Source organism: Ischnura elegans, chromosome 10, assembly GCF_921293095.1.
Source record: "Ischnura elegans chromosome 10, ioIscEleg1.1, whole genome shotgun sequence".
Taxonomy (NCBI): Eukaryota; Metazoa; Arthropoda; class Insecta; order Odonata; family Coenagrionidae; genus Ischnura; species Ischnura elegans.
Window position 1 is genome coordinate 42990406 of NC_060255.1, and position 13032 is coordinate 43003437.

A 13032-nucleotide genomic window follows, 5' to 3' on the forward strand; every position below is an offset into this window, starting at 1 on the left:
GAATTTCAGTAGCGACTAAACAATATAAACGTGATCTGAACGGTGTACCAGTATATTTTAAAAAAAACATGCATAACGTACGTATATAGCAGTAGATAGCTATAGATAGATAGCTAACGGCAATAGAAAGCTATTCCTTTCCTTGATTTGCACACTGTTAATGACTCCATTGTTTGAATATTATTTTATATAAGTAAAACTGGGTTTGTACCAAGAATTCACATGATAGTGTACAGAGAAACTCACAAAGAGAGTCGGTAAAATAAGAGATCATCGACTGGAATCACAGGGGCCTGAACCTCAAAGTTTCCGAATAGCCGTGTTGCTCTCCTCACTGCACTATAACCTTTATACATATATCTCATGGTACTTGATAGCCCAATTGCTAGGTCAAAACCCTACCAACGATCGTGGAGGATCTCCCTGAAAAATCTAATCTAATACGCAGCTGCTCCCTCGCGGTGTCGGCAGTGGGGAAACCCAAAAAAAGAAATGAGCAAGGCCCGGAGAACTTGGGGCGAGATTAATCGTGCACAGAGCCGTTTAAATAAATTAACCAGGCGTAAACACCCTTGAAAACTAAAGTACTGGTTGAGCTGGAGTTGATGATCTCCTTAATTGCATAACAAACAAATTAGAGCGGGAGCTACCAGAAAGTTCTCCCGGCGGGGGGAGGGGCGTGTGGGGAGGCAACTCCCAGCCGGCCACATGACACACGTAATGGCCACACGAGGCCACAGGCGCCCTCGTAGGAGAGTTCACGGCTTTCCCCACCGCAGAGGAGCGGGGGGTAAGCCACAAAGAGGGGAGAGGAAAAGAATGCCTACGTCTTCTTTTCCTTACTTCGCTCCCGATATTGTTTTGTCTTCTTTCGGGGCGTATTGCTCATGGACGGAATTTTAAATTATTGCCACAAATTGCAACGAATTGATATGACTGCATTTAAAGCAGGGATGGCAAGTGACGCGAAATAAAAATGGACACGGAGCGAAATGGAAATACGAGGCTTGGGTTTAGTTTCCTTCCGGCACGAAATCCAGTAGTTTAGTTTCTCCCTTAGACGAGACTTTACTCCCGGGAACGAAACTAAATTGATCAAAACTCCACTGCTCATAGTTAAGTTTCTATCCCAGAAGTTGAGTGGAAGAGGGAATGGTTTCGACCGATTACGGTTGACATACGTTTAGAGAGGTTAAAACAACGGGCTAAAAGATCGAATGGCCAGTTTGCGTTCATTATTCTCCTGTTAGTGGTAAAAATATGAGCTCCCCATGCATCTAATGGCGGTAGGCCGAACTTCTACCTCATTCCATCATCTTCATGCTCGGTATGTGGGTCGAAACTAAACTGTTCAAAGGTGAAGCACGTGGTCCCTCCGGTGCTAAATATTATCTGCGTTTTGTTTCGTGCTAGAGTTTTACTTCAATTTCGACCTGAAGTATTTTTGACTCCGATTTCGTTTCAACCCTGAGTGTAAATTCCCGGGTTTAATTCTTTTTCGTTTCATTTCATTTCGCTCCCGGGAACGAAACTATTGAAATTTTACTGGTTTTAATTTTCGTTTCGTTTCATTTGACATCCGTGATAATGCGCTTTTGATTCAAATAATGAAATTGATCTCTCACCAGGAAATAATGCAGCTGAAATTGAATTTGCTTAACGACGTCCCTAGGAGCCGAGGGTCTAGTAACTATTGTCGTAAGTGTATATTCATAAGCAATTTATTTATTTTCGCAGCCTAGAGGAGACAAATTGGCTCTCGAAAAATTATTTTTCTTACCCTAGGGTTATCAGAATGACTTCAACTAAAAATGTATCTAGTTTTATAGTGAGAATTGCAATTAATATGAGGCAATTTTTTTTTTCACCTCATATTAAACAGTAATTAGCGGAAAGGACACGAATATACAGTCTCTGCCACTTCCTCTGCTTATTTCCTCTCAGTGAATGAATCTGCCTACAATTAGAAATAAATGTGTTAACGTAGATAGTCATGTACGTAATATAGATAGTCATAGTCATATTTATTTTAATACATTTAATCCTAAAAGGAATCAGGTATTAAATATTTACTTCATCAACTGTGTCCATTAGGAAAATTTTAAGAATGATTCTTTGACATAATAAAATAATTACAATTACTCCAGACACGAACTCCCCTAATATTTAGCGTAACAAATTCGCGTGAAACAAACCTACTGGTCTATCAAATTTGAATTCACAGTCAGAAAAACCCTCGACAAGGAGCCCGAAAGAAAACACTCCCACGGCTCAACCTGTGCGTGAACGTGAGTATCCTCAGTGCATTCGATTCTCTTGGGCTTTTGCGCCGGTGATTTGACTCTTGTCTCGCTAGCCCGGTTGCCCCCACTTCCGTCCTCGTCGGCTCTTGGTGGCTTACGGGTGAGGGATGCAATGTGTGCAGATTTTTACCGACCCGACCACATCAGTTAAGCGGAGCTCGTGGGTGTCTACATATTATTGTAAAGGATAGCACTTGCACAATATGGCGCACGTGCGAGGGCGCATTTCAAATTGCGTCGGGTGAATTGCTAGAACGCATGCGAAAATGCATGAACGCGAGGTGGCTAAATAGTCCGTGTTCTTATTTCGTTCGTGCATTCGTACAATTAGACCCCAGATTTTGGGAGAAAAATGCAGTTCTGAGCCGTGCAAAAACATGTCCCACGTAAAAGAGCCCATAGACTTGTGTAAAAGGACGAAGATTTGACTGGCCAAAATCACTCCGAGCTGCATTAAATGAGATTACAACGGCATTCAGTGCAGCCTTACGATGCAAAACAATTGCTACTTCGTAAAAAGGTTATTTTTTAAGCACCCAGTATTAATTAATAAAACCGACCTTCGGTTCAAATCACTGAGTGATAAAATAATAGGAGAATCATGGAATGCTAGTGGGTGGAGCGCTTGGCTGCCGTTCGAGTTGTTCGAATCCTAGGTGAAGCTTTCGAACATCCCCAAACCATATCCTCGAGTTATTTGTAGGCCCAGGGAAAGGAATTAGCCCCATATCTTGAATGTTTAAAATTCAAACACCTGTGGTTAATACAAGACACGGTCTCCGGCGTTACTTTGTGGAACTGCTTCATCATACAATAAAATAAAAATACTATGTTCTATTTAACACTTTATTTAAAATAGTACGACCCGAGTTTCTGCATGTCATGCCATCATCATGCAGAAACCCGGGTTGTACTATTTAAAATAAGGTGTGGAATACAACACCTGTGGTTAAGTGCGGGGTAAGCTCTACCCTCACCTGGCAAAACCAATCTTCTGGTTGAGTCACAAAGTGAGTTTAAGAATAATTACCGTGGGAAAAAATGTCCCCTGAACGGAAAAACAAATTACTCTTGGCTTCCCACTTTTGGCTTTATTAAATTATATTTAGCTTCCCGCGGGTCCACCGCACGTATGGGGTCACCTTTGTTGGTGGTTTCTTCGAAACCCATATTTTCTAGCGTTGCCATCCTAGATTGAACGCAAGAGCCAAACAACCTACACCATGAGTCTCGTTAAATTGCCCGTGAGAAATCAAGGAACCTTGATAGCGAGGTGGTCTGAGCAGTGTGCTGAAAAACAAACGGTCAATTCCTGATCCGGGAGATTTTTTCCCATGGCAATCATTGTGCATTTCCAGAAAAGTTTCTCGGGTTTTCCACCGGTCCATGTCATGGGGAGACATGGACGACATCAACCGGTGGAAAACCCGAGAAACTTTTCTGCAACTGATACGCCGGGAAAACCTAAGATCATACATTGTGCATTTCACCGCCGATAACGCGGCAGATTCAGCATATATAAAAAAAGTGAGTAAATAACTAGTTGTTTACGACTTTAAGTCAGGGAAAGTATTCGAGAAGGTACGATGGAACGTTTATTTATTTGTGTATAAGAACTCCATATCCTTACGGCTTTTAGTGTATTTGCATTATAATAAAGTGTGTACGATATCAAATTTATTTCCTACCGCAAGCAAATAACAATTTTCTAATACAGGTGTAGACTCCAGCATCGGATTTTTAATCACGGGGCTATCTAAATTTGGTAAGAAATATTAAATTCACACAATGTTATCCTTCTTTAATGATATCAATGAAAGATGAGATGAAAAAATTCTGAAGTTAGATAATATCCTCAGATATGAAATTTAATGTCAGATTTGCGAGAGGATGAAATGCATATTACTTCTTTATTTCACATGCGACATGTTATTATTAACTCATATATTTTGTTTATTAAATATGACATGTAAAGAGTAGCCGTACAAATAAATATCTCTAAATGTAAAACGGATATGTTCATTCACTTGATCCTCCAAGTCCTTCACTTTTTATAGCATCCATAGAAATGAGTTTTCACCCACTAAACCAATGGATTGGAGGGATAAAGGTTGTGCATTAAGCCTCCTAAAATTAATATCGTCCTTCCCAGGCAATTTGGACCCCAAAGTGGCGGCCTCCCTCTCATTTCCCCAGGTTTATACACCATTTCATTACCCCATATTCCCTCCTCGGCCGCCAGTTTCTCTCTCCTTCGCGAGCCCAAGTCGTTGGCCCAACCTGCTCTCTGCTCCATTCTTTCCTAAGTCCCGTCCCATTCTTCCTGCCTGCGGACGAATCAGCCTGTGACCTCCATCCACTATGAAAAGGGGCCCTCACTATAGTCCCTTCTCCTACAACGACCCTTTCCTTTCCATCCCCATCTCAGTACCTACTCAATATCTTCAAACTTTCCACCGCTAGCACCCACCCTTCCTCAACCATCTAACCCCACGCGCTCCATCAATATAGGTTGGGGAGGTTTGAGACCCATCCCTTCCGCGTACGATTCCACCCTTTGGCCATGTGATGTGAATACTGAACGGGGTAATGTCTATTGGAACCGAAGAAGGAAGAAGAGGAGAGAAAAAAAGGAGAGAGCAGAGCGGGCGGGACCAATATGAAGGTCCTGATGGCGAAATATTTTGAAGTCAAGGTGGGGAGAAGGGCGGCTCGGTCAATCGCTTTCGTGGGAAATGGGTGAATTTTTCGCGAAGGAAAGGGTATGGTGTATGCTGGGAAGGGGATCAAAGTGTGGAAATGGGTTTCGGAAGGTCTGATGGTTGAACTTTAAAGGCGTGGCGAGCGGATGACTTTTCTATAAGAGGGCGCATATGAACGATAAGCGTTCACGGACCTAAAGAATGAGATAGCTTTAGCCTGAATCATACATTATACTTAACATTATAAACTCAACACTACAGCAGTCTAAGCGCGATAGAAAGCATCGTGGAATTGGGTAAGGGCAAGCATCCCGTGATTAATTCCTAGCATAGCAGCTTCATTCTTGTTATCATAATTTCTATGAGAGGAAACTCGAGAACGATAAGCTTTCACGCACCTAAAGAATGAAATAGCTTTAGCCTGAATCATACATTATACTTAGCATTGTAAACTCAACATTACAGCAATCTGAGCGTGATAGCAGGCACCTTATAATTAGGTAAGGTCAAGAATCCAGTGATTAATTCTAAATATAGCAGCTACATTCCTTTTATCATAATTTCTATGAGAGGTCACACGTGAACGATAAGCTTTCACGGTCATAAGGAAAAAAATTGCCTTAACCTGAATCAGAAGATAAATAACATTAGAACAGTCCGAGCGTGATTGCGAGTAGGTATAATGATATTGGACAAGACAAGTATCGCGTGATTAATGCCTGACATTCAAACTTAAATGATTGTTTTCATTATTTTATGAGAGGGTACATGTGACCGATAAGCATTCGCGGCCCTGAAGAATGAAATTATTTGACCTAAATGAACTTAATATAGTAATATACTTAACAATATTGGTTGATGATTGTTTTATTGGTGATACTGAGATTTAATTAATAACTTTACACGCCAGTTTGTGCTTAAAAACTTTTTGTGGCCATTAAACGAAAAACATTACAATTCAATTCCAATAGTAGAATATACCGTTTTCCATTATGATAAGATATTTGCTCATAAACAAAATTGTAGGTCGTGGTCAGCGTATGAATTTTATTCAGGATGGCTCATTTAAATATATTAGACGGTACTAAATATTCGAAGTTTGGATTGGAGTCAGAGAAAAACATAAAAGTAGGTGGGAATATGTAATAATTGACCAGTTTGTGAAAGTGAGTGCCATTAAATCGGTTGCATTGCTTCTTCGTCATTTTTATTTAGTTTGGGGGAACACAGTATCGCAAAAAAATTTCGTGCTACCTTTATCATTCTCCCAGAAAATCGGTTTCCTTTCTGGACATAGATAACGCTAAGGCACGAGGCAAGGGAGTTTTAAACGTAAACTTTAAATTTTTCAGTCACCAAGGTATTTCAAATTTTCGGTAACTGTATTTATATACGTAACCCATTGAGTCTTCTATCCCACTGACTGCCTTTTTCTTTCAGAAGAGAGCTTTCTGTGATCTACCGTGGAGTATTTAGAGATGGAAATCCGTTTGATGTTGTGGTTTTGTTAAGGCATGCGAAGTAGATTCCAATGGATCGGTTGCGGGGGAATATCGCCTGGCCACCTGCAGCAAGCGTGGTCTTATTCGTATTCGCGCTGGTCACCTGAACTTTGGTGGTTCATTCGATATCCTTTAAAAGTGGAGCTCCATTTAATTCTTCCGACTTTCTTCTCCCACATTCCAAAGAACCGTTACTTTCCTCTCATCCTCCTTTCCTAAGATGCTTTGCATTTTTCTCTTACTTGAGCAAACGAGAACCAGCTTATCCTCACCCCATCGATCTCTCATCCGCAATAAGTTTAGGACAGTAGCCTGAAGACGGAAAAGAGCAAGAAGTGATAACGATAGCGATTAGTTCTCTCAGGCCTTAGAAAGGATGAAGAATAATGCTGAATACTTCAATGAGCATCACCATATCATCATAATCAGTCATTTTGTAAATCACGGTTGGTTATGTTTACTCAATTCTCAAGGTAATGATCGCAATACAGCATGCAATTTTTTATTTATAAATTTCAGTATAACATTTTTTTTTTAAAGACGTAATATCTGCAAAACGGATATTGAAAGGTATTTTACATCGACACCGGAAGAATACTGACTCAAGTAGCTCATTTATTGGCGATTAATCGCATTTCGTTTCAGAATTCATAGTTAAAACCTGCACACATGCTACACTGCTGCAACCTGTGACACATGCCACAACATTACTAATCGCCTGCTTAAAACACTCACTTCCGTAATTACCAATATCAAACTACAGCATATAACCACAAGTTGACTTAATTACCACTTATAAATCAGTAACGTTGTGGACAAATGGAATTACTAAGATACCATGAGAGAGACTACTACGCATTTACCGCATTTTTCAAAATAAATAATTGTTCATAGTTTGTACCAATATAGATGCCGAATTTATAATGAATTATACCTATAATATGCGTTCAGCTGTTACTAAATTTCGGTTAAAATGACATTTTTCAAGTTATGGGGGACAAAAGCTGGTTCTTTTCTCGAGCTCTCTGAAAAACAGATACTTTTTTCCATTACACCCTTGGCATATACTCTTCATATGAGGCTATGAAGTGAAATGCTATTTTAAAATTACGCATAAAAGAACAGCAAAAGGATTTATGCACTCTTTTTCTTCCATGACAATTACAATTCGATAACATATAACTCCTGCTCAATGGTTGATAGTCTCTTTCATCTGCTCCAATTTTCTAATCAGTTTCCACCAGTTGTACATGGTAGCACTTCTACTTACAGGCATTTCCCCGGATATTTTAGCATCTGTTAACTCTGCCTTGATTAATTTGACTTCTTTTCCCCTTTTTCCGGCAGTCAAACGCATTCCTGAAAAGGGACTCATATCCTTCTTGATGGGAATAAAAAAGTGTTTAGGCAATGAGCTCGTCTGTCCTCTTAAAGCTTACGTGTCTTCAAATTTTGAAGTTGGGTCAATGCTAATTTTTTAGTTGTATTATATTAGAATTAATGTATTTAATGGATTGTTTTTAAATTGTTTTATTGGGATAATGTTAAATTCTTAGTTGTATGAGATTAGAATTAGGGTATTATTTTTATCATGGATATGTATTCTGGTTCTGTTTCTCTGTATTATGTACTTCCTGATTTTATGTTACCACCCGACATTATGGTCGACTTGTAACAATTTATGTAATAATAATAATAATAATAATATGGATTAAAAAACTCTTCAGGTAACTGGTTCCACTCACTTGTAGTCCTGTTGAGGAATGAGAAGTTAAAAATTCAACTGTATTCAAATGCGCAATCAAAGTGACTTGATAGAGGCCCAATTCCATCCCATAGAAGAGTGATTTCTGTTGCCACTTTGGTCGCATTCTAATCGGTTTCCAAAAATGTCCGCGCCGCGGCGATGAGTGCAGTGCGATCCAATTTTATCCAATATTTTGCAATGCAATGTTTTTCATTGCGAGGAATGACATTGATGAGTAATGAATTTGATGGATCACATCATCATTTGAGTAAATTTCGTCTAATAACCCTAATTATACCTCATTTCCCCGTGAAACTCGGATCAATTTGTCCATCAGCGACACGAGTGGCGGCTTTTGTAAACCCAATTCAATGCGGGGTGGTTGACAACACATTATGAGGCCGACTTGAGGATCCTCTTTTGTAATATTCCTGTTTGCGAAACATATCGACAGTCTTTTTCTCTCAGAAGAAAGCTTTCTATGGTCTCCCTTGTAGTAGAGCATTTTGAGAAGAATATAGTTTGGTGTTTTTGTTTCGCTTTGACACATTGAGTACAATTCAAGGGAATGCTTTCATTGAGTACATAATGCGATCTATTGCACCTCCATTCCACGGCATTGGAACCGTCACGGAACGCGCTCGGGTAAAGAGGCACCCGCTACTCCGTCACGTATTTGGACGGCAAAAAATTGAGATGGTTTTCGTTCGTTGATTATCCCGCGTTAACTAAATAATAAAAACACACTGTAAAGGAAACCAATTTTTCCGCTTAGCGATAGTGGCGGCACAATTTTTTTCAGGATACTTTTTTCCTCTATATTGCATTGTAAAACTATCTTCCTATATAGAAATGTAAAACATGAAAGTGACATTGCAAGTGTGCAATAAATCGTTTTTTATCTCCAATGGCATTTGTCAATAGCGTGGGAATGGTTCTGAAACGAAAAGTAAAACTGATGATTCTCCTTTAATTATAGTAGAATGTGAGTTATACCAATAAAATATACCATTTAAACGAAACGATTAAAAAAGTGGTTAAGGCAAAAACATGTCACAAATAAAAAAAATCAATCAACATTCATTACCAATTTCCTTAATACTTAAAATAGAAGCAAATTCTTTCAATATGGTAATTTAAACAAGAAAAGAGCATTTACAAGAATAAAAAAACTCTTTAATATTGTACCAATGAATGCATGCTTAGTAATTTAAACGAAGAGATATGCTTTTCAACCTTTTCTATGCAATAGACGCAATATTGTCGGCGCCATTTATTTATTTGATAAATAAACCGTTGAGATAAATATTTATCAAAGAACTAAAGCATTTAAGACACTTATATAGTCATTTCATGGTTAAACATTACGGATATTTTCAGAACCCCAGAAGCAAAGTTTTCCCGATTTTAAAAGTTCGCATGACTCCATAAAGATCGATATCCCTTGACTCTCACTGACATAATTTCGTTCTCATTCAATCAATCAAACTAAGCCAACGGCGCTGCGTGGTCACGCTGTCTCCAGAGGTTCTGTACCTAGTTCTTGCATAAGCTTTGACACCATACAAGATAATTAATTTTAACTAATGCCAGAAGCATTAAAAGTAATAGATATTCGAAAGGATATGCTGGTAAATTGTCAGCAAAGAAAGTTTTATGCAGGTAAAAATAACCAGTTTTCATTGATCAACTTATAGTAACAAATTTTCAGGGATCAAATCACTATTTACTTGGAAAAAGGGTAGGGCTGTTGAAAAGATGATGTCATGTCTCATGATAAAATAATTGGCAATTTAAAAGTCATTTACTAAATTTAGTTAACCTCATCATTTCAGCGTAAAATTATACCTTATCTTCTGAGCAGTCGTCAATAAATAAAAAATCCATAAAATGATACATCCTTAACTGTTCCAATTGTAAAGGTTGTAGAAAATTTTTTTTAGAGAGAAGTTCATGTTTTTCATAGTGAAAATCGAAATTTGAAAATAAACTGCAAGATGGAACTATTCGTGGAATTAGCTATTGGTGGAATTATTTTTTTCACGGATTTTGATTGAGTCAAATTCTCGAATCTAGCCATGAAATATTTTCTGCAAAAAATACAAGACTGAAAAAAACGAGCGATTCACATCGGTTGAAAAGAGTAAAATGGTCCAGTTCAAGGAAAGATGACGAGACACCAGAGTTTTATGTGGACAAAAAAAATATATATGCAGAGAAAAAGAAAACACGACATGAAATTTTCAAATAGAAAACTTAGCTTTTTTTGGAAGAAATTGAACAAAAAAATAAGATCGCAACTTTGCCGCAAAATAAGGGTAAAAAATGGGGGGCTATGTGAGACCTCGAGCATTACCTCACGATTGGATCCGGCATGCGGAGGAAGATCCAAGTTTGGCTCACTTCTTGTTAGGAGGGACTTCGCCGAAAGGGGTGGGGGAGAAATACTTTTTCTTTTGGGTTAGGTGAAGATTAGACACGGCTCCAGAGAAAGGACTAGAAGGTTTGAAAATGAAGAAAGGAGACTGAAGTCGTAGAGTATGAGGACTAGAGAGGGTGGAGTACAAGGCCTAACCTCCAAATTCGCGTCTTTCAGACCGAAAAAAACCCTTTCTTTGGCTACACATGTAGCCCACCAATGAGAAAAGAGTCCTGAGGGGTGTTGGAAAGGCGTAGCAAAACACGGATTGGTCTTCGGAATACACTGTCGGGGAAAGGAAAAGAGTGAGCAGGTGAGAGAGGCCTTGGATATTGCCCCAGAAATACCTCCGGGAAGGTGATTCCTGGAGGTTGAGTTGAGGGGGGGTTGCCTGGGATATTTGCCCCGCCAAACCTTCCTTCCTTCCAACGGGAGATCCTTCCCGTAGTATACCCACTCTGGTGAGCTCCCAAGCAGTCACCCGCTGTGCTGGAACAAATTCTCCTAGGGCAAAATACGTGCCTCATACTACTCCGAAGACTTCCCCACATGACCCCGCCACTTTTTCCCTCAAACCTTTTTACCTCCTCCTCGGATTCTTAGCTCGTCCCCGATCTCCGAACGCCGCCATGCCCTGAGGAGGGCTTTTTGTGAGGGAGGAGAGGAAATAGATAGACGGAAAAAGGAGAGAAAATCTCGTTCATTCTTTTCGATTCCCTACCTCATTTTACCACACAAGCCTCTCTGCCTACCCACAGCAATGCTTCGAAAACTCGAACACCTCCAGCATCATACCCCTTTCTGCTCACTACCATCCTTGCAGTCAATATAACAACCAGCTTTCTGGGGCTTCCTGTTACAATTCTCATCATATCCTCTTTTCTGAATGTCTTCAGCACGTTCCACGTCCTTATTTCAGCGAAATATTTTTTTCTCGTATCTTCTTGCGGTTTCCTCCTTCTTTCCTGGAATGCAGGCTGCATATATGAGCTGTAATAATGTCGAGGTTTTAAAAGAGGGCGTGTGCTATTTATAGTCATCTAAGTGTGTGAAAATTCTTGTACATTGTTGGACATTCTATTGGAATGTACATAAACTAAAGTGTATATAGAAAAACGCTTCACTTTTTACTTTTAGAGCTTGCTTCCATTGAAGAGAGCTATAAGCAATTTTTCCGATCCATAACTAATTTAAGCTATCTTTGCTGTTTTACTTAAAATGCACTCTATTTAACGGATACCCTGTGTTTAAGTTTAAAATATTATCCTTTACTTTTCCAAAAATGTTTGCATTAAATGGAGTATAATCTTAAAGGGACATACCATTCCAAATCAACCGTTCTTATTTAGCCTCCTTGGTAACGTATTAATCTACCGAAACTTATAAAATCATCTTGACATTTTCAGGACATATTAAGGAGACTGAGGGAGCAGGTAGCGTTGTGGGTAGAGCACTTGACTGCTGATTGTTGAGTCAAGAGTTCAAATCATGGGTGAAATCTTCGAACGCCCACAGGCGCCCACAATCGAAATGCGAATTGGCCCAGGGAAAGTATCCCACCCCCTATCCTGAATGCATGAAACTTCTACGCCTGTGGCTTATTTTGGGATGACCTCTATCCTCACCTACCCAAACCAGCCTTCACATCAAACCATTGAGTGAATGGCTAAGTAAAAACTGTGGTTGAATCAAAAATACAATAATTCCGATAAAATAACGTGTTAAGGTTTTAAAATTTGCGATAGGCAAATACTATAAAAGGTTTACTTAAAAAAGAAACCTGCAAATTTCAATATAATTTTATTAGTGATTCTCTTTCGGTCGTAATTTCCATTAAAATGAACTTAACTTTTCGAGGATATTAATCTAGCAATGCGTATACTTATCCATAATAATGGATATTGGCCATCCAATTTACTACGCAACAAATAGCCAAAGGTTTTGGCAAAGTGCTCATATCAGCATAGTTTTAATTTTAATTAGAACTATGCTGATTTAGAACAATTTTAATTAGTGTAGAGAACAAATATCTGACTGAAATATTAAAACAATACTTTGCCAAATAAAGACCGTTTCGGAGAGAGAAATGCATCCTCCTCATCGTAAAATAATCTTTTATGAGTCGGTTTGTATTTAAAGCCATGGAGTTGAGAGACGACTGAAAGTATAATACAAAAAGGAGAGCACGGTACACGTTCATAGTAGCGTAAATCAGAGTGGAATGGTAGAAAAATAGCGGTTCTGAATAAGTTTCATCTAATCACGTAAAACCCAACGACGTCTTTCATTATCCACGTCCTCGAAAAGGAGGCTTCCTCGAAAGCAGCTAGGCACTTTTTCGAAGAAAACGTTAAAGAGG